Genomic DNA, 18,968 nt, shown 5'->3' with positions numbered 1-18,968 from the left:
CGATATACTGAGATACATAAGGGCAGGGAGATTGCCTTCCCTATCTGTCCTCAGAGATGCCATCATCACCCACTCCTTACCTGGGATGCTTAACAGATAAGACACATTAATTGGGTAAGATGCAAGGACTACTTCCGGCACAGGTAAAACTACTTTGATTTTCTAATCTATTCTAACATGGGAATTTATTGTGTGCCAGACCCTTTATATAACCATCTGAACTGCTCACACAAACTTATCAAAGTACACATAATTATTTTTACTTTTTTAAGATTTTATTTATTTATGTTTGAGAGAGAGTGGGGGGAGGAGCAAAGGGAGAGGGAGGGAATCTCAAGCAGACTCTGAAGTTAGTGTGGAGCCCTATTAGGGGCTCAGTCTCAAGACCCTAAGATCATGACCTGAACCGAAGCCAAGAGCTAAACATGTAACTGACCAAATCACACAGGCACTTCATTATCCTTATAGAATAAAAACTAAGAGAAATTGAGTGACTTGCTGAAAATAACATGACTAGAAGAATACAGACCTGGGTTTCAAACCCAGGTCAGTAGCACACCGAGACTCTGTTCTTTCTGCTCTACCATACTACTGTAGTTGAAGGGAGGATGTATACTCTTATCAAGATTTTCATGCTGAACAAAAGGTCAAAATCTTCAGACTTGGCATTACTTAGGAACTGCAGTGAGTATTTTCCATTCTCAGCTATGGAAGGCCTTTGCACAAATTATTTGCTGCCCTGGCCCACCCCTGTAGCACATCACAATAAATGTCAATCTTGCAGGCTGTTGACTGTATTTGCCTGTATGTCCCTCACTATATTTCATTTCCATTAGCAGAGCTGGAGCTGGAAGACCAAAACCAAAATTTTGCACTCTAAGTGTCACATAGCAGTTGGGAGAAGTGAAACACATGTACTCCTTGTTTATGATATGTTAATATGCACTAAGGAATTCCAAGCCTATATGATGGTACAGAGAAAATTCCCAGAAACAAATTGTTCCAATGAACACCAAATGAGTGGAAGACACTAGGCTTTCTTGAGGTCTGCCAAACGATATTCTTCCCCTTCTTTTTTTTTTTCCTCCCCTTCTTATAGCCACTCTCTCTCCCCAAAAGGAAAGTCTGTTATTCATTCAATGTATGTTGGATGAGCATGGTCAGGCCCTGTGCTAGGGGCCAGGGTGAATGTGATTCCATCTACTAGAGGAGACAGACATAATCCGATGATAAATGACTTCCTAATGTGGCAAAGACTATAGTGGGGGTAGAAAAAGGATCCAGGGATGCCTGGGTGGCTCAGCAATTAAGTGCCTGCCTTTAGCCCAAGGCATGATCTCGCAGTCCCAGGATGGAGTCTCACATCAGGCTCCCTGCATGGAGCCTGCTTCACTCTCTGCTTGTGTCTCTGCCTCTCTCTTTCTGTGTCTTTCATGAATAAATAAGTAAAATCTTTAAAAAAAGAAAAAATAAAAAAAGAAAGAAGATCCAGGGAGTACATACAGAGGAAAAAGTTTGACTTTTTCTAGAGGATGTAGAGAAAATTTTCCAAAAGAAATGTCAAAGAACCACTCAAATAATTCTTTTTAAATTAACTATTTATTGAACACCCAATATTTTTCAAGTTATGATGTTGGGCCATATTCATCTAGATGTTTACTTTAAATGAGGACAGTGAGGAGCTTACATTATGGCCAGTTCACTGAAGTGCAAGTAGTCCTGACTTCACCCCACACGTACTGATGGCTCTTGTATGTGGCCCAGAGCCAGAGAAGAATGTCTTAACACTGACCAATAACACTGTAATACTAGCCCTTGGTCACAAGGAGGGCAGATGAAAACCTAAATTAGCTTTCAAAGGCCAAAGGACACAGAATCCATTCAGTTGAGTGGTTTGGGAAACACAGGGCAGAGAGTGGGGGAGTGGGTAGAAGCCCAGAATATGGGACTACCAAACTTATATGAAAGTTTATAATAGCGCAATTCTGTGATTTTTTAATATTGAGTTTCTGCTTCTGCTTTTTTCTGAAAGATTATATTTATTTATTCATGAGTGACAGAGAGAGAGGGGGAGAGACACAGGCAGAGGGAGAAGCAGGCTCCATGCAGGGAGCCTGACATGGGACTCGATCCCAGGTCTCCAGGATCACACCCTGGGCCAAAGGCACTGCTAAACAACTGAGCCACCCAGACTGCCCCTGCTTTTGTTTTAGATGAAGGTATTATTGCTGAAAAAGTTTAGTAAAATAACTGGAATTTAAATAAACATCTGAAGAGAAAAATAAACCAATCCACTCACTTATTTTATAGGTATGGGAAACTGAGGCTCAAAAGAAATTTGCCCCAGACAATGCTGTGACATTGAGCATATGATTTTACTTCTATGAGCTTCAGTTCCCCCATCTGTGAAATGGAAATTATAATAGCATATTCCTCTTATTGTGTTTTGGAGGATTCATTGAGCTAATGCATTCAAACACTTAGGCCAGTGCCTGAAACATAATAGATATGGGGAAAAATTGATTACTACCATGATGATGATGATGATGCAGTTAGTTCCAGTTACTTATTTAAAACTCAAGTTTCCTGCTTTGCAAACCAGCATTCTATTCTGTATATTACATTGGCTCAGGACATGCCTCTCAGCAGCATTGGTCAGCATGAGTTGACACAGTTGATCACCCCTTCTTCAGGATTTACTTCTTACATTTGGGTTTCTGGGAAAGGCACTCACTGAGTTTGTCCTCCTACCTCATTGGCTGTTCCTTCTTAATCTCCTCTATATCCTCCTCATTTCCCTTACCATTAGCCTCAGGGCTCAGGCTTCAGGTCTCTCCTCTCTTCTACACTCATTCCCTAGGGCATCTTATTCAGGCCCATGGCTTTAAATTCCCTCTATATGTTGGAGAATCAAAAATGTTTATCTCCAGCTCAGACATCTCTCTCTGAATTCCATAGTCATGATACCAAACAAGAATCTCTATTTCAATATAGACATCTCAAAGTAAACATGACCAAAATAGAATTCTTTTCTCCTAAATTTGCTCTTCCTCCCGCTGTTCCCCATTTCAGTAAATACCCCCAACATCATCCCAGTTGTTCAAACCAAAAACCCAGACACCTTTTCTCTTTTCCTCCCATTCCATAGCCAGTCCATCAACAAGTCCTGTTGGCTATGCCTGTAAAATTCATGATATTCATGATATTCACTTATTTACCCATTTCTCATTCCTGCATTGCTAAAATCTTAGGCTAAGTCACCTCCAATCTAATCACTCTGTACTCACTCTTGCCATCTTATAGACCATACTCTGTAGCAGCCAGAGTAATCATTTTAAAATCATTATCAGGGAGGGGGGGCAAGATGGCAGAGGAGTAGGGTCCCCAACTCATGTCCCCACCAACTTACCTAGATAACTTTCAAATCATCCTGAAAACTTATGTGCTTATGAATTCGACCTGAGATTTAAAGAGAAAACAGCTAGAATGCTACAGAGAGGAGTTTGTGCTTTTAACAAGTACAAATCGTTTTTAGCCACTCTGCACTGAGCAAAATGACTAGAAAGAAGTTACCACGAAAGAAAAAATCAGAAACATTACTCTCTGCCACAGTTACAGAATTTGGATTACAATTCAATGTCAGCCAATTTAGCAGCACAATTATAAAGCTACTGGTGGCTCTGGAAAAAAGCATAAAGGATTCAAGAGACTTCATGACTGCAGAATTAAGATCTAATCAAGCCAAAACTAAAAAACAATTAAATGAGATGCAATCCAAACTGCAGGCCCTAACAACGAGGGTTAAGGAGGTAGAAGACAGAGTGAGTGACATAGAAGACAAGTTGATGGGATGCCTGGGTGGCTCAGTGGTTGAGCATCTGCTTTTGGCTCAGGGCATGATCCTGGAGTCCCAGGATCGAATCCCACATCAGGCTCTCTGCATGGAGCCTGCTTCTCCCTTGTCTGTGTCTCTGCCTCTCTCTCTTTGTGTCTTTCATAAATAATTAAAATCTTAAAAAATAAAAAAGAACACAAGTTGATGCCAAGGAAGGAAGCTGAGGAAAAAAGAGAAAAACAATTTAAAAGACCATGAGGAAAGGTTAAAGGAAATAAATGACAGCCTCAAAAGGAAAAATCTACATTTAATTGGGGTTCCAGAGGGCGCCGAAGGGATAGAGGGCAAGAAACTTTATTTGAACAAATCATAGCTGAGAACTTCCCTAATTTGGGGAGGGAAACAGGCACTCAGATCCAGGAGATAGAGAGGTTTCCCCCCCTTAAAATCCATAAAAACCATTCATCACCTCAACATTTAATAGTGAAACTTGCAAATTCCAAAGTTAAAGAGAAAAATCCTTAAAGCAGCAAGAGACAAGAGGTCCCTAACTTATATGGGGAGAAATATTATTTTAACAGCAGACTTCTCCACAGAGACCTGGCAGGCCAGAAAGGGCTGGCATGATATATACACGGTAGTAAATGAGAAGAACATGCAGCAAAGAATACTTTATCCATCAAGGCTCTCATTGAGAATAGAAGGAGAGATAAAGAGGTTCCAAGATAGGCAGAAACTGAAAGAATATGACACCACCAAACCGCTCTGCAAGAAATATTAAGGGGGACTCTGTAAAAGAAAGAGGGTGCCGAAGGAAATAACCAACAAAAACAGGGACTGAATAGGTATTATGATGACACTAAATCTATCTTTCAATAGTAACTGAACCTGAATGGGTTTAGTGATACCATCAAAAAATGCAGGGTTTCAGACTGGATAAAAAAGCGAGACCTCCCTCCCCCCAAAAAAGCAAGACCCATCTATTTGCTGTCTACAAGAGACTCATTTCAGACCTAAGGACACCTACAGCCTGAAAATGAAAGGTAAAGAACCATTTACCACTCCAATGGTCCTCAAAAAAAGCAGGGGTAGCAATCCTATCAGATAAATTAAAGTTTATCTCAAAGACTGTAGTAAGAGATGAAGAGGGACACTGTATCATACTTCAAGGATCTATCCAACAAAGGACCTAACAATTATGAATATTTATGCCCCTAATGTGGGAGCTGCCAAGTATATCAATTAATAACCAACGTAAAGACATATGTAGATAATTCTACACTAATACTGGGAGACTTTAGCAACCCAAAAACATAAGATACCTAGGAATAGACCTAACCAAAGAGGTAAAGGATCTATACCCTAAAAGCTACAGAAAACCTCTGAAAGAAATTGAGGAAAACACAAAGAGATGGAAAAATATTCCATGCTCATGGATTGGAAGAATTAATATTGTGAAAATGTCAATGTTACCTAGGGCAGTTTACACGTTTAATGCAATCCCTATCAAAATACCATGAACTTTCTTCAGAGAGTTGGAACAAATCATCTTAGATTTCTGTGGAATCAGAAAAGACCCTGAATAGCCAGAAGAATATTAAAAAAGAAAACCAGAGCCGGGGGCATCACAACGCCAGATTTCAGGTTGTACTACAAAGCTGTGGTCATCAAGACAGTGTGGTACTGGCACAAAAACAGACACATAGATCAATGGAACAGAATGGAGAATCCAGAAGTGGACCCTCAACTTTATGGTCAACTAATATTCGAAAAAGCAGGAAAGACTATCCACTGGAAAAAAGACAGTCTCTTCAATAAATGGTGCTGGGAAAATTGGACATCCACATGTAGAAGAATGAAACTAGACTATTCTGTTACACCATACACAAAGATAAACTCAAAATGGATGAAAGATCTAAATGTGAGACAAGATTCCATCCAAATCCTAGTTTTTTTTAATTTTTATTTATTTATTAGTCACACACACACACACAGAGAGAGAGAGAGAGAGAGGCAGAGACACAGGCAGAGGGAGAAGCAGGCTCCATGCACCGGGAGCCCGATGTGGGATTCGATCCTGGGTCTCCAGGATAGTGCCCTGGGCCAAAGGCAGGCGCTAAACCGCTGCGCCACCCAGGGATCCCCCATCCAAATCCTAGAGGAGAACACAGGCAACACCCTTTTTGAACTTGGCCACAGCAACTTCTTGCAAGATACATCCATGAAAGCAAAAGAACCAAAAGCAAAACTGAATTATTGGGACTTCATCAAGATAAGAAGCTTTTGCACAGCAAAAGAAACAGTCCACAAAACTAAAAGACCACCTACAGAATGGGAGAAGATATTTGCAAGTGACATATCAGATAAAGGGCTAGTATCCAAGATCTATAAAGAACTTATTAAACTTAACAGCAAAGATACAAACAATCCAATCATGAAATAGGCAAAAGACCTGAACAAAAATGTCACAGAGGAAGACATAGACATAGCCAACAAGCACATGAGAAAATGCTCCACATCACTTACCATCAGGGAAATACAAATCAAAACCACAATGAGATACCACCTCACACCAGTGAGAATGTTGAAAATTAACAAGGAGGGAAACAACAAATGTCGGAGAGGATGTGGAGAAAGGAGAACCCTCTTGCACTGTTGGTGGGAATGTGAACTGGTGCAGCTACTCTGGACAACTGTGTGGAGGTTCCTCAAAGAGTTAAAAATAGATCTTCCCTACGACCCAGCAATTGCACTGCTGGGGATTTACCCCAAAGATACAGATGCAGTGAAATGCCAGGACATCTGCACCCCAATGTTTATAGCAGCAATGTCCCCTATAGCCAAACTGTGGAAGGAGCCTTGGTGTCCATTGAAAGATGAATGGATAAAGAAGATGTGGTATATGTATACAATGGAATATTACTCAGCCATTAGAAACGACAAATACCCACCTTTTGCTTCGATGTGGATGGACCTGGAGGGTGTTATGATGAGCGAAATAAGTCAATCAGAGAAGGACAAACTTATATGGTCTCATTCATTTGGGGAATATAAAAATTAGTGAAAGGGAAAGGAGAGAAAATGAGTGAAAATATCAGTGAGGGTGACAAAACATGAGAGACACCTAACTCTGGGAAATGAATAAGGGGTAGTGGTAGGGGAGGTGGGCGGGGGGTTGGGGTGACAGTGATGGCACTGAGGGGGGCACTTGGTGGGATGAGCACTGGGCATTATGCTATATGTTGGCAAATTGAACTCCAATAAAAAAAAATTAAAAATATATATACAAAAATAAATTAATTAAAAAATAAAATCCTTATCCAGATAATGTGCTTCTGCATTGACTTCTCATTGGACATCCTTAGGCAAAGCAGCATAGCCCTGCTCTCACTCCCAGTGCACTCTTTCTCACTATCCTGCTTCTTTCCTTCCTAGTACTTACCACATTTGAAATTTTTTATACCTGTATATATATATATTTTTTTTACTTGCCTACATTTTTAGACGTCTTACACAGACACCCACACCCACACACACTGGCCAATGGAATGGCATTGCCATGAGGAAGGAACTTTATCTTCCCCATTGCTCTATCCCAAACACTTACAGTAGACCTTTAGCAAATATTTTTTTGAGCACATGAATGAAAATAGAGACCTCAATAGAGACTTGATTTCACTGGGTCACAATGTTCCCTGTCTCTGTGAAGCCCCATTCCCAAATGTAGTCCACATTCTAAGTAAGACCATAGGGAGTTTGGGAAGAAACTGCTTTCCACCTCATCTTAATCCTGACAGGTGAATTAAGCATCAATACAGCTCTCAGAGAGTATTCTTTTTGTGGCAAAACTGATTTCTCTAGTCTACAAAGGATTTTAATGAGAAAGGATCCATCATGATCAAAAGTACTATTCCAAACTATGCACATGATGAATGTTCAATAATTAAGATCTTCCAACTACTGTCACTTGTTTGGCACATTCCAATTATGGAGGATGCTATAAATAAAGAGACTAAAAACATCACCTGTTGCAAACATTGTATAGGAGAAGAGCTCCTGCACAGAACCCTTCTGGATAATAGCTCTGATGATGAATAGCTTATTGCTTCAGAAAGAAATGGACTTGTAAAACTATAGACACAGGGAAGGAGGAAAAGATCACACTGTGCAGGGTCACTCCAAGTCAGCATCAGGATCCTTGAAAACAGGTCAAAGTTGGAATTAAAAAGCAAGATTGTCCCGAAGCAACAATGTACAATATACAATTAGGGAAGCTGTCCAATGGATGAAGTAAAAAGTGCAAGGGTTTTTCAACATCTTCAGTCATTTGTCAGATACATGGGAAAAAAGAAGTAAAGGAATAGAAGGGAATTTGGCCTGAAGTTTATAGCACAGTAGGTTGCAACACTGAATTCATGCTAGAATCACGTTTAAATATTAAAAGCCACTCACGCCCAGGATTCACTCCCAGTGATTCTGATTTAATTAATCTGGAGCAAGTCCCAGGTACTAGTATACTGTTTAAGATTCTCAGGTGATTCCAAGGTGTAGTCCCCTTTGAGAACCAGTTTTTAGCTAATCCAAACCTTCAGAAGGCAGCCTGTTTCTTTAACTCTGGTTCTCAAAGTTGGTCCCCAGACCTGCAGCAACAGTATCACTCAGGAATATGTTAGAAATGCAAATCATGGGGTCTCATCACAGATCTACTGAATCAGAAACTCTGGGGACAGGGCCCAGTGATCTGTGGTTTAACAAGCCCTCCAGGTGATAATGCACCCCTAAGTGCAAGAACCACTGCTTTAACCAGAAGTAACAAATTAAAGTGAATATATTCCCCCCCAACTGTAATAGATGTAAATAGAGATGCAAGGAGCAACTAGAGGTACGTTGACTACAAACTGAACTGAAGCACTACAGCTGGATCTCGGTTTTTGTGCAATTCTCACTTGAAGAGATGTTAGTGAGTTAAGAATGAGCACTGAACCAAAATGTAAATATAAGATTAAATCCAAGTTTAGAAGATATCTGGAAATATTTAACAATTAACAACAAAGGTACTGGTTCATACTTAGAAGACTTTTTCCTTTTAAAAAATATTAGTCCTATAGCAGTGTTTTTAAAAAATTAGTGTGCTACAGAAACCTGTGGGTAACTTGTTAAAAATATAGATTCCTGGGCCCCACACCCAGATATTCTTACTTTATTTTTTTAAAGATTTATTTTATTTGAGAGAGAGAGAGAGCAGGGAGGAGGGCAGAGAGAGAGGGAGATAAGCAGACTCCCTGTTGAGTGGGGAGCCCTTCACGGGGCTGATCCTTAGAGCCTGAGATCATGACCTGAGCCAAAATCAAGAGTTGGACATTCAACAGACTGAGCCACTCAGGCATCCCCAGAGATTCTGATTTAGTAGGTCTGGAATGAGACCTATAAATTTACAGTTTCAGTAAGCTTTTTAGGTGATTCTGTTGTAGGTGGTCTTCTTACCAAACTGTAAGAAATGTACTCTATATGAACTTAATTTTATCAATGGGTTGATCAAAAAGAATTCTGATTGAATATTAATGTCAGTGGTCTAGATGGTAGATGAAATGTGTATGTTCCTTATAAATTTAATCATATGACCTTGCAAATAAAGATACTTACTGACATCATTCTGGTGGCTATATGCTAACTGGGAACAAAATAACTGACAGGATTTAATGGCCTCTTGAGTGCTGAATCCACATGCCAGAATTAGAAACTAACAACAATAATGCCAAAAATAAAGTGGACATGTGGAAGCTCACTGCAGCTTATTTTTTATTGTCAATTTAATTCTTGTTTGGGACCTACTTATTTAAACTCTATGAATAAATTTCCTGAGTTCATCTCAGAGTAATTTTAGGGTGTCTTAGAATACCTATCTTGGCATGTAAAGTAATGAAGAGGTCACCTTTCTGACTGACTTATACTACACCAGCCTAACACCATACATCTCTAGTCATAATCCATAAATATTCAATGATGGTAATGGCATCTGAAACATTCCCCTCTATTTCCAGCCTATGCCTGATGTATGCTAAAATAAGCCATAAATGGAAGATGAAGTAGTCTGCTATTCAGCTTAAAACGATATATTCTGTGCATGTACCAATTACATACATACACATACAGAAACACATTCATATCACAGGACTTTCAAACTCCACCTAGCTTTTTACTCTCTCACCTCAAGGTCTCGTTGAACTTAATAGAACAAGGACAACTCATTCATTGTCATAGACCAAAACCATTGTTTAGTCTCCTTAGGATGCTGCTTTGGGTATGACCTATCCAGGTGATTGTTCAGGTCTTGATCTTTGACTGATAGAAGGGTTTATCTTCAATAATAGGAAGTAACTAGTTCCAGGCTGAACATAAATCTAGTTCTGCCTAATAAACCTAAAAGTAAGAACTAAACTTATCATTCTCTTTCCAAGTGGTATCACTATGTCCCAGAACAAAACGCAAGAATATTTATAGGAATACAAAAAATATATGTACAACCCTAACAAAGTAAGACTCACAATATCTGGCATCAAATAAAAGGTCACCATGCATGCAAAGTGGCAGGAAAAAATGACCCATATGTGAAAATAACCCACCAAGACTGGCCCACTACTGGAGTATACATTACTATAAGCAGAAAAGGACACTTAAAATTTATTCTACTGTATTCTACTGTATTAAAAAGTTAAATAAAGATATGTAAGATATAAGAAGGACCTAAATAAAAGTTGTAGAGATGAAAACTACAATGTGTGAGATGGAAAATGCTACTAGATATAATTAATAACAGACTAGATATTGAATTTTAAAATGTCAATACACCTAAATCCACAAAGATAGTATATAAAACAAAACACAAAGAGTAAAAGGGAGAAAGAAGAGTAGGAAAGAAAAAATATTTGAAGATGATGGACAATAAATTTCCACATTTGATGAAAATATAAAAACACATATCCAAGAAGATCAAGAAAACTCGAACCAAAGAAGGAGGAGACGGAGAAGGAGGAGAAGGAGGAGGAGGAGGAGGAGGAGGAGGAGGAGGAGGAGGAGGAGGAGACCACCACCACAAGAATTTACATCATAATCAAACTTCAGGGAAGCCAGTGATAAAGAGAAAATCTTAAAAGTAGAGAAAAAAAGACACCTAATGTAGAGAAACAAAGAAAGGAATAACAGATTTTTTTCACTGGAAACAATGTAAGTAGGAAGACAGTGCAGTATTATCTTCGAAATACCAAAAGAAAAAAACTGTCAAGATAAAGTATCTTCTAAAAATAAAAGGGACAAAAATAAATAAATAAAAATAAAGGAGACATACCCATATACTCTTGAGTATATACCCAAAAGAAGTGAAAGCAAGGACTTTAACAAGTATTTGTACACCCATATTCAAAGCAACATTATTTACCATAGTTAAAAGATGGGAACACAAATGTTCATCAACAGATGATAAACAAAATGTGATATACACATGAAGTAGAATATTATTCAGTCTTAAAAAGGAAGGTAATTCTGACACATACTACAACATGGCTGAACACTGAGGACTTTATACTAAGTAAAATAAACCACTCACCAAAAGACAAATATTGTGTGATTTCACTTATGTAAGGTACCTAAAGTAGTCAAATTCATAGAGACAGAAAGAAAAGTGGTTGGCAGGGGCTAATAGCAGGGGAGTAGAGAGTTAGTGTTTGATGGGTATAGGGTTCTGGTTGAGAAAGATGAAAAAGTTCTGGATATGGATGGTAGTGATGATTGTACAACAATGTGAATGTACTCAATGCCACTGAACTGAATAATTTAAAATGGTTAAAATGGTAAATTTTATGTTATGTGTATTTTACTACAATAAAAAAAATATAAAAATGAAAGGGAATTAAAGATGTTTTCAGACACCAAAACTGACAAAATTCATCACCAGCAGACCCAACTGTTGGATGAATAAAAGCCAAATGCATGACAACTGTAGCACTAAGGCTTAAAGGAAAGAAATGGAAGCATACTGTTGTATGACTCCTATACTATGTGGTAAGTTGTATAATAACACTTGAAAACAGATTGTGATTTAAGACGTATATTATAACTCCCTCCCCAAATACTAACAAAATTACAAAACAAAGACTTAAAGTTAATAAGACAATAAATGAGATTAAATGTGATAAAAAAAATTTCAATTGAGCCAAAATAAAGAAAAAAACAAAAAATACAGGAAAGGGAACAAAGAACACATATGACAAATGAAAATTAAATAGCAAGAGGAGGGGATTAAACCTAGCCATATTAATAATTATATTAAATGTGGATGGTCTAAACACCGGAAATGACTCAACTGTCCATCCATGTGTGAATGGATAAACAAACTGTGGTATATCCATACAATGGAATACTGCTTATAAATACAAAGGAACAAATTGTTGATATGCAACATTTAGATATATCTCAAAATAATATGATTGAGTTAGAGAAGCTAGACAAATAAAAGGATATACTGTGATTCCATTTATATAAAAATCTGAGAAACATAAACTATTATACTGTGACCAAAAGAAGTTTTCTGGGGCTGAGAGGAGATTCCAAAAGGTCCTGTTGAAACTTTGGGAGACAATGGGTGTATGTTCACTAACTTTATAGTAATAATGGTTTCATGGATGTAGACATATGTGAAAAGATTAAATTATGCACTTTAAATATATACAGTTTATGTATGCCAGTTATACCTCCATAAAGCTGTTTTGGTTTTTTTAATGTACCATGGGAGTTCTGAGCAGATAGACTCAAAGTGGATCACAGTAGTAGGACACGTAGGCTAAGTTTCTTATCCAATGGGTCTAAGAATGATCTCTAGGGTAAAGTATCCTTTCTAGGTCTGTATTTTCCTTAAAATAATGGGAGTATGGAAAACCTTAAATTGTCTTAATGAATTAGTTTCATAGAACCTAAGATATAGAAGGATCTTAGTGGTCCAGTGATTTTCAAACATTTCTCCATAGAGCAATGGAATATTTCTGTGTTCTCTAGAGTGTATGAGGAGGTTGGTGTTGCAGGGGTGGAAAAGATATAGGAGGTAATTCTTCCTCTTCCATTCTGACTCAATTAGAGTAGCTCTACTCTTATCTGCTTTACATACTGAATTCCATAGTAATCTTATTTCCCCATTTTTCTTTATTTTTGAGAGGGGAGGATGGACAGAGGGAGACGAAGAGAGAGAATCTTAAGTAGGCTCCACACTCAGCATGGAGCCTGATGTGGGGCTCCATTTCACAACCCTGAGACCATGACCTGACCTGATCAAGAGTCAGATGGTTAGACTCCTAACTCTGGGAAACGAACTAGGGGTGGTGGAAGGGGAGGAGGGCGGGGGGTGGAGGGGCATGGGTGACAGGCACTGAGGCGGACACTTGACGGGATGAGCACTGGGTGTTTTTCTGTATGTTGGTAAATTGAACACCAATAAAAATTAATTTTAAAAAAAAGAGTCAGATGGTTAACCAACTGAGCCACCCAGGTGCCCTGAGTAATATTGTATTTTAAAAAAAAAAAGTACCCCATGACTAAAAAGATAAAAATGGAAAATCACAAGTATATCTCAAAAAGTGTGCTATGTGACTATTTACTACATCCATTTATTGTACTTATTGTAGTGTAGTAAAAATGTTAAAGAGATTGAGAGGTCCTGCTTACTATGCTAGTTACTCTAACTATAGCATAGCATAAGAAGGAAGAAGTTATTGAGCAAGAAAGCACAATGGGAAACCTAGATGACCTAATTTTTCATGAGCCAAATCTTTGTATAAAATGATATAAATCAATACTAATAACAGTAAACATTCATTGAGCACTTACCATATACCAGGCACTGGGTAATCACTTTACATACATTAAGTCACTAAGTCTTCACAACCACCTTATGGAATAAGAGCTATTTATCATCCTTACTTGTAAGATATGGAAATTGAGGCATAGAGGGATTAAGTGGTTTGCTGAAAAGCATAGAGCTATTAAGTGATGAAGCTAGGAACAGAACCTGTATATGCTTGACTCCAATGCACATGTTCTTGACCATTACATGCTGTTGCTCTGTAGATCAACTATTTTCAAACTATATGGAATTGGCTTATAGATTTGTTGGTGGTATGGAGAAAGAATGAGAAGGGGGAAGGGAATCTGACTCTTTCCCATCACTATGATCACTTTTTAATCATAACAGCGCTACTTCAGTTTGTTTAGATAAGATTTCCACTGGTTACAAGTTTTCACTACTAAAAAAAATGTAAAGAGATTTGAAAAGTACTGATAATAATACAATCCCTTCGTGTTACAAATGAAAATACAGAGGACACAAAGGGAATGTGCTCTACCTTCAGTAACAATAACAGCAAGTTAGTGGCAGGTCTTAACTCTGTCCAGCATTCTTTATTATATGTTATTATTTCACTATGAACCACAACAAGGTCCCATCAAAATTTTAGTGGAATATATGAGTTTTGAAAAATAAAAGTGATATGAAAGTAAGTAATGTCTAAAGAGAAGACCCTATTCTGAAATTCAAAGTGAGCTGTACACCTCCAGGACGTGATAGCCATCTCTAACATCCAATACTCAAGGTAAAATATTTTTGCTTGACCACAAGTGGGCACTGAAGTGCACAAATAATACAATGCTCTAATGTAACTTTCTTAGTGCTTATCAGGTAGGAGTCTAGGTAGGAATTTAAACTTAAGCTTCAGACATCAAGCTTTTCATAGGGCTATCCATGAAAACTGAAGAGAAGATAACGACATCCAACCTTGCATTTGAAAATGACTCATCCAAGTTCTGTCAGAGCCAAGGTGCTAGGTTTGGTGCTCATCCTCTATCTCAGATTTCAGGGTCATTTTTTGCAGTTCCAAACACTAAGACCTCTATCTCAGATGTAAATCTCAGAACTTTGAGATGGCCTATGAAACTCCTGAATTGTTGCACAAAATTTTGCATGTAAATGTGCATATTTCTAAAGAGTGAATATTTAGTTTTCTTTAGAATCTTAAAGGAGTTCATACCCCCTAAAAGATTAGGAAATGCTAGTTTGGACTGAGTTTTTATGAGTGAACTGTGCATTAAGCCCTTTGTGAGATCAGAGGGAAGTAAGTTGCTTGACCTATAAGCCCCAGCAATAGTAAAAACTGAAGCTGGGATTTTATATCTCTCCCTGCCTGTCAGTTTAATCTCCTTTGTGGGTAGCATGAGGGGAGAAAATTAAGAGAAACAAAAGCTAGATTATTTCTGTGTGTTCTGTTTATATGATGCCAGGTAACCTATTTAGTATAAACTCTTGCCTTTCAACCTATTGTTTCAGTGTCATGCAGAGGTAATCTGATACAGTGGGGAAAGTATTAGCTTTAGAGACAAACAGATCTGGATTCAAATCCAGACTCCACCATTTTGGGACAATTACTTAACTTCTTTGGGCCGCTGTTTTCTAATTTATAAAATGGGAATTATAGGAACTACTTCTTAATGTTATACACATTAAATGAGATTAGGTAAAGAGCCTGGTAAATAGAAAAGGCGTAATAAATAGTAGAATTTTTTTTATTAGAATTTACTATTATCACCATAGTCTTAGTCTTTCTACTCCTGTTTTTTTTTTTTTAAATTCCTTCTACTTATTTCTCTCTGTTCTGCTAAATCTATTTATTTTCCTGATTGGCCCCTTTCTTCTATCTTCCTTGCTTCCCCTCTTTCTTTTCCAGTATCTTTCTACCTTCCTCTCTTTAATCTCTCTCCTTCTCTCACCATATATCTGCCTTCCCTGATATTCACCTGTCAGGAAAGAGGGAAACATGAAGCAACTTGGAAGACTCAAGACACGAATAGTCAAGGGAAAATAAAATCCAAATTTCAAGGATATCAGGTCTCATTATTGAAGTCCTGCATCTTCACCTGAAATCTCATCTAGGGAATCCCTGGGTGGCGCAGCGGTTTGGCACCTGCTTTTGGCCCAGGGCGTGATCCTGGAGACCTGAGATTGAATCCCACGTCGGGCTCCCAGTGCATGGAGCCTGCTTCTCCCTCTGCCTGTGTCTCTGCCTCTCTCTCTCTCTCTGTGTGACTATCATAAATAAATAAAAATTTAAAAAAAGAAATCAGGTGAAATCTCATCTATAAATATGCAATTACTTCTAGACTTACCATGTCTCCTTGAATGGCTCTATCTCAGCCAAAATCAATGTCAGGTTTCCTGTTGTACTCGGAGCTGAAAATAAGTCCCTGGGTGCCATGGAGATTTGAAGTTCTCCCTAAGCTCTTGAGCTTTTACTTAAATGAAAAGCCAATTATCCAAGCAACATTTATCTAAAAACCTGTTTGCTACATTAATTAATTAAAATATGATGCAAGCCTACATACCAATGCCACAGAGACAAGGAGAGGGTTGACTAATTTTTTAAAAAACTCCTTTAAAGCAGAAAACAAAAAGGAAGGATATATATATTTTTTTTAACTTATGTTTTAACTTAAAACATAAATGTACATTCCTTTCCCAATATATTGTAATTTTTCTTGTATAAAATTCACCCATAAGTGTCATCAATGATTTCTAGTTTTGGTTCTTTCTGCATGGAGTCAAAACTTGTAAAGCATACTGAGTAAGGAATCTTACGTTGTGTGATCTCATTGCTTCTCAGCCTCTTGGCTAAGATCAAGTGTACTATGTTGTGTGATATTATTCTCAATTATTTATAGAGGTCATAATCCCATTTGGCTTGACAGCACCATTTTTAGTGACATGGATTACTGAATGTTTCCAAATAAGTTTAGTATTCTTTTGTTTTTATTATTAAATGTATCATATAAAAATAACTTATAATGTGTATGTAAAATATAGAGAATAAACATCAAATGAAGATCCACGTACTCACAACCCAATTTAAGAAATATATTATCACAAATAACTTTGAAGGCTCTTGTGTCAAGAACTGTGAAGGGTCTGAGATTTTATCCTACTTGCAAACTGACAAGTTGGCCTGCCACAGTTTCATGGATGCTGGCAAAAATCAATCTAATTGTTTATCTTTATGCCAATATCATAGTCATGATTAACGTAGCATTATATTAAGACTTGAAAATAAGCTAGTACAAGTCCTCCAAATTTGTTCTTTTTTGAATTTGTTTTGGCTAATTTAGGTTCTTTATATTTCCATGTAAATTTGAGAACCATCTTTTTTTGTCAATTTTTTTAAAAAGCATACCAACATTTTAATTGAGATTGAGTTAATCTGTAGATAAATTGTGAATAATTAACATTTTAATAATATCAAGTCTTCCTTCTGATTCATGGAAACAATATATCTCTCTACTTACTAAGGTCTCCTCTGATTTTTCTCAGTCTTACACATCTTTTCTCAGATTAATCCATAAGTATTTAACATATTCTGGAGCTACTGTTAATGGCATTTTTTCCATGGAAATTTTTAATTTTTGCTAATATATAAAAATACAACAAATGTTTCATTGATGTATAGTTGACATGCAATGTTACAATAGTTTCAGGTGTACAACATAGTGATTTAACAATTCTATATGCTATGTTTACCACAAGTGTAGCTACCATCTGTCACCATGCAACACTATTACAATATCATTGACTATATTCCTATGCTATAACTTTCATTCTTATGACTAATTCATTTCATAATTGGAAGCCTGCACTTCCCACTCTCCTTCACCCCTTTTGCCTATCCACCACCATCCTCTCCTCTGGCAACTGTCAGTTAGTTTTCTGTATTTATGTATCTGTTTCTGATTGTTTTATTTCTTAGATTCTACATATAAGTGCAATCACAAGGTGTTTGTCATTCTCTGTCAGACTTATTTCACTTAGCATAATACTCTCTAGGGCCATCCATGTTGTTTGCAAATCCAAGATCTCATCTTTTTTTAGGCTGATTAATATTCTGATATATATATATATATATCTCTTCATCCATTTATCTATCCATGGATGTTTAGGTTGTTTCCATAACTTGGCTACTGTAAATAATGCTGCAATAAACATATGGAGGTGTACATCTTTTCAAATTAGTGTTTTTATTTTCTTTGGATAAAAACTCAGTAGTGGAATTATTGGATCAGATGGTATTTCTACTTTTAACTTTTTCAGGGATTCTATATTGTTCTCACAGTTGTTGCAACCAATTTACATTCCCACCAACAGTGCATGAGGATTACTTTTTCTCCACACCAACACTTGTTATTTCTTGTCTTTTTGATTCTAGCCTTTCTAAAAGGTGTAAGGTAATAATATATCATTGTGGTTTTGATTTGCATTTTCCTGATGATTAGTGATGAGCATATTTTCATGAGTCTGTTGGCCATCTGTGTGTTTTCTAAGAAAAAAATGTCTATTGCAGTCTAATCAAGTGGGATTTATTCCAAGGATATGAGGATGTTTCAATATCCACAAATCAATGTGATATATCACATTAACAAAAGGATAAAACAATGATTATCTCAATAGATGTATACAAACCAATTGACAAAATGTAACATTTATTCATGATAAAAACTCTCAACAAAGTGGGTTTAGATGAAACATACCTCAACATAATGAGGGGCATATATGGCAAACACACAGCTAGTAACATACTCATTGGTGAAAAGTTGAAAACTTCTTCTATGATCAGGAACAAGTCAAAGATGGTCACTCTCACCACTTTTATTCAACACAGTACTAGAAGTACTAGCCACAGCAATAAGAAAAGAAAAAGAAATAAAAGGCCCTCAAATTGGTAAGAAAGAAGTAAAATTGTCACTGTTGTAAATGACATGATACTATACACTGAAAATTCTATAGGCTCTAGCAATAAACTACTAGAACTAATACATAAATTCATTTGGGGAATATAAAAAATAGTGAAAGGGAATATAAAGGAAGGGAAAAGAAATGTTGGGAAATATCAGGAAGGGAGACAGAACATAAAGACTCCTAACTCTGGGAAACGAACTAGGGGTGGTGGAAGGGGAGGAGGGCGGGGGGTGGAGGGGAATGGGTGACGGGCACTGAGGCGGACACTTGATGAGATGAGCACTGGGTGTTTTTCTGTATGTTGGTAAATTGAACACC

General features: G+C 37.3%; 1 protein-coding gene and 1 pseudogene across 6 annotated transcripts in view; one reads left to right on the top strand and one right to left on the bottom strand.

Moving 5' to 3' along the window:
* The window catches only part of RTL4 (retrotransposon Gag like 4), a 518,532-nt gene that overhangs the window by 470,916 nt on the left and 28,648 nt on the right, over positions 1–18,968 (bottom strand). The gene's annotated exons all lie outside the window — the stretch shown is intronic.
* LOC112932084 (U2 spliceosomal RNA) lies at positions 16,519–16,676 on the top strand (annotated as a pseudogene).

Source organism: Vulpes vulpes, chromosome X (genome assembly GCF_048418805.1).
Source record: "Vulpes vulpes isolate BD-2025 chromosome X, VulVul3, whole genome shotgun sequence".
Taxonomy (NCBI): domain Eukaryota; kingdom Metazoa; phylum Chordata; class Mammalia; order Carnivora; family Canidae; genus Vulpes; species Vulpes vulpes.
This window is presented reverse-complemented; position numbering and strand designations above follow the sequence as displayed.